This window comes from Mytilus californianus, unplaced genomic scaffold (assembly GCF_021869535.1).
Source record: "Mytilus californianus isolate M0D057914Y unplaced genomic scaffold, xbMytCali1.0.p SCAF_10, whole genome shotgun sequence".
NCBI lineage: Eukaryota > Metazoa > Mollusca > Bivalvia > Mytilida > Mytilidae > Mytilus > Mytilus californianus.
In genome coordinates, this window is record NW_026262582.1 from 1,611,809 (window position 1) to 1,616,302 (window position 4,494).

Here is a 4,494-nt window from a genome sequence, read left to right on the forward strand (position 1 = left end):
AAGTAGAGTGAAATTTCTTGCTTCTTATTCTACACATTTTGTCATTTCATGTAAACAATTAAATATGTTATTTTCCGAGGAGAGGAAGGAATTTGTGAAACGAAATATTTTGCCTTTAGTACTGTCAAGTTGTATATTCACAGGAGTGTTGTTGAATAAATGAACATTTTCCCTTTTTTTACATTTTGCTACCTTTATGCTACAAAGGTAGCATTTCCATTCTCATGATATACAAAGATATTATAGAGTGGCCTTCCAATGATAGTCATACATGTAAATCATTGTCTCATTGGCAATCATACTACATCATCATATTGTTATACATGTATGTAAAAATTATGTACATGTATACTTTGTAAACGTAAAGAAGACAAATGAAGTTGAACACAAGATATTTATTTGCATTTTTATCCGTATAGTCTCTGCACAACTGCCACTTCTGTTTCAAATTCAAAAGATTGAATGCGGAGTCTTGTATTTATTCTTAGTTCAATGATGTCACCATCACTTGCACAAAAATCGCATACACATGTACATCAAGTTTGGCATATGAACTATGATATTTGAACTACAATAATGTGGTGTCTTCACAGTCAGGATAAGCACATGTCATTTTCTCTCATACAAAACCATTTTTTAGTATCACATTGATAGTAGTACATGTAACCGGTCCACTACATGACTGTGCAGTAACATTTGAAAAAAGTCATCACTAATAGTTGTTCCTGTCTGCCAGGGAATCTTTTTTTCAATCAGAAAGGCTAGGGAGTCCTACATTCAGCACATGTATGATAATACATCTCTTGTATGCTGCACTGTTAGGTAAATTTGATCAACATCTTTGTTCTTTTATAACATGCAGGATCCTGTTAAAAAAAAATGCTGTCAGATACTGAATGTAAATATACATGTATATAAACTTGTAAATGTCATCAAAGTGGTGGAAATAATGAAAAAAACAATTTATATACACAAAACGGTATGTCTTGGGAAAGTAATTCCTGTGATCAATTGTGATGGGTACATTTGTTCTTTAAAGATGGACAATTTTATAAACTGTAGCCATGGACAGGTGCCTGTCTTTATATTGAAGAGAATGAAAATGGCCGACAGCTTGAATGGTAATTTTTAATTGTAAATTGCATCAAAGCTGGTGAAAATATGGAAAAAACAACTGTTATACACAAATCAAGTATGTCATAAGAAAGTAATTCATGTGCTGGGAATAATTATTCTCTAAAGATGGAAAAGTTTATTGACTGTAGACATGGACTGGGGCCTGTCTTTATATTGAAGAGAATGAAAATGGCCGACAGCTTGAATGGTCATTTTTAATTGTAAATTGCATCAAAGCTGGTGAAAATATGGAAAAAAAACAACTGTTATACACAAATCCAGTATGTCATAAGAAAGTAATTCATGTGCTGGGAATAATTATTCTCTAAAGATGGAAAAGTTTATTGACTGTAGACATGGACTGGGGCCTGTCTTTATATTGAAGAGAATGAAAATGGCCGACAGCTTGAATGGTCATTTTTAATTGTAAATTGCATCAAAGCTGGTGAAAATATGGAAAAAAAACAACTGTTATACACAAATCCAGTATGTCATAAGAAAGTAATTCATGTGCTGGGAATAATTATTCTCTAAAGATGGAAAAGTTTATTGACTGTAGACATGGACAGGGGCCTGTCTTTATATTTTAAAAATTGAACGTGGCCGACAGCGAGAACACTGAATTTTAATTGTAAATTGCATCAAAGTGGGTGATTTAATGAAAAATTCAACATATTTACACAAAACCAGTATGTCTTGGGAAAAGTGATTCATCTCATAAATGGTTTTATTCCTTTTCGAATGAAAAGGTTTTAATAAAAAATACGTCCGTGTAAAAAATTTTCATAACGTCCATGTCGGCCAAGCATTCCCCTTACTATTGACCACAATACAACGTTAATCGTCACAATATTTAAACTAACAATTACTACAAACTGAATAAAACAAGGTAAATAATTTACGAAATTGAAATATATACTTACATTATGCTGTTTTGAAAAGCTTGATGTAAAATAAAAATCGAAGCGGTGGTGAACTTGTCATGATCAGATGCAAAATGGCGATCTCGTTAAAGTCTCGTGTGATGCGTGTTTTTAATTGGATTTCGCTGACCACTGTTACAGTTGCCAATCTCTGTGTATATATGTCTCTGGTTACAGTTGCGTACTAAATGAGAGATCGTCCTCTTTGATTTTCTGGATGTGGAAATAATTCTGCGTTAACATTTTTCTTTAACTTGTTCCTCTCATTGAGATCCTCGTTTACCGTTATATTATAATAAGAAGAGTCTGTGGACCCGTATGTGTTTAGGGAATGCGTGTATTTCACGGTTGAACCTTTGAACCGTTCAAAGTCCTACATGCGTATATAGAATTTTACTCAGAACTCTGAAAGTTGATACCAGCACAGGTTATGCTTAAGCCTCTTAATTCTAGATGTCAGATAACTTACTTGTGTTTGTGTTGGATTGCTGTCTGATTGACGCATACCCGCCATTTTAGTTTTTCATTTTTTGTTTAGGGGTGCATCCAGTTGCACCTTTTCATTCAAAATATATTAACGTGACGTAACCTTTAAAGATTCGTTACTTCAATATTTAATTTTTTTTAGGGAAAACGAAACATCTTTTCGCATGTCGCACTTTGGGTAAATGTTAACCTTGTTCTCTTTGGCAAATATGGCCTTGAATTTCAATTTTGATATAAATATAAAAAAGCCACAAATTGATTACTAAATGGATATTTTTTAAAACCCCAAAAGCTAGGTAATACCAATCTTTTGATATAGGTTCCAAAATCAGCACGTTCTAGAGATTTTTTGAAAATACGATGGTTTTGTGCATTGTTCTAACCTAAAACATGAACAAATATAACTAAATAAACTAAAAATAAAATAAACAAATGTATTCTTGTCAGATCAAAATACCTTTAACATGCCAGTGCATTGATACAGATTATATTCTACTGAATTTTCTAAATCGATAATATAACATTCGTTAGTATTACGTAATACATATATAAATTCTGTGTCAGGTGAGAAGTGACAACGGGTGGTATGTATACTAAAATGTTTATCGTCTTCCCTTATACACGAGGGTGTGGATGGGGGTTTACAGAATAGAGAATAGTTGACAAAAATATAAAGAATAGAGAAAATGAACAAACAAATAAAAAATGGAGAATGAAGAGGTACTAAAATATAAAAAATAAAGAATAATGGGCAAAAGTATACAGAATAGAGAAAAATGGCATAAAAATGATAGAAAACAGAAATAATGAATCCCTCTCCAGACACTCATAGTCTGACATTAAGCTTTAGGGCAATTATGGGTATACGATACAGTTTTGATCTCACGATGATTTTTTTTTTCGAAAGTTTGCATTCAAGCTATTTCTAACCAAATCAATTTGAATATGAAATAAAAAGTATATCTTCATGTAAATAATAGAATACAGAAATAATGAACCCCTCTCCAGATCCTCATAATCTGCCGATGACATTAAGCTTTAGGGCAATTATGGGCATACGATACATTTTTTTTATGTATATTTATGTAGTTTAAATAAGAAAAACGTCGGTGATTTCTACATAAAAGTTGGAACGAATCATCTTCATACAGTATAAGTGTCTACAAAAAGAACGAATTCTACAATATATAAAATTCTGTCAAAAATCAAACATTATTAAGGTTATCCTTAAAAGTGATGAGAATAATAACATACTTATTGAATTTCATCCAATTAAATTTTAATGCAAAAAGTTCTGAGAGAGAGTTTAATGTCTGACTATTAAGATTAATTCAGCGAATTATTTTTGTCTGCAAAAACAGCATAGAGAGAGAGCGAAAGAGAATGACAACCACTTAAATGTTTATTATTTAAAAAAAGACTCCATGTAATAGAAAAAAAACGATTAATTATTTTACACTTTAAATTTCGATTCTTGAAAATTCGTCCGAAGAGATTTCTTTATATTGAATTTGTCATTGTTTTAAATAGTTCCAATTTAGTTATATGCAATTATCTAGGGACCGTCGGGTTGGGTTTTATCTTCCCAATTTACGTTACGCTTGACCACAGAGATAACGCGTATTCGTTGATAAACATACTTACCGTGTCGACAACATCGGCGCGTGCCAACTAATTAAATAGTTATTTGATTTTTTATATCAAGTACGGAAATGACATTATGTAGCAGTATAATTATCATATTTAATAAGTAATAATTCACAATGCCATGACATGATACAATTTAGATTGAACAAATTCTTGTTCAGATCCAGGGACACAGATGTTCAAATTCTGAAATAATATAAAATGAAATGGCCATTTAAGACGTTTTGTTTATCTAAGAGGGTTTTCTTTTGTCTTTTAGTATTTTCTATATAAAAATACAAAAAAAAGCACTAAGTTTTATAATATAAATTTTTAAAAAGTA

The 4,494-nt window shown here is 31.3% G+C and overlaps 1 long non-coding RNA gene across 1 annotated transcript; it reads right to left on the minus strand.

Moving 5' to 3' along the window:
- Positions 1-380: 380 nt before the first annotated feature.
- On the minus strand, positions 381-2,206 carry LOC127717454 (uncharacterized). The gene is made up of 2 exons (XR_007989186.1): positions 2,040-2,206; positions 381-866 (listed from the first exon to the last, which is right to left on the minus strand). It is a non-coding gene; the product is annotated as an uncharacterized LOC127717454 (long non-coding RNA).
- Between the last annotated feature and the right edge of the window lie 2,288 nt (positions 2,207-4,494).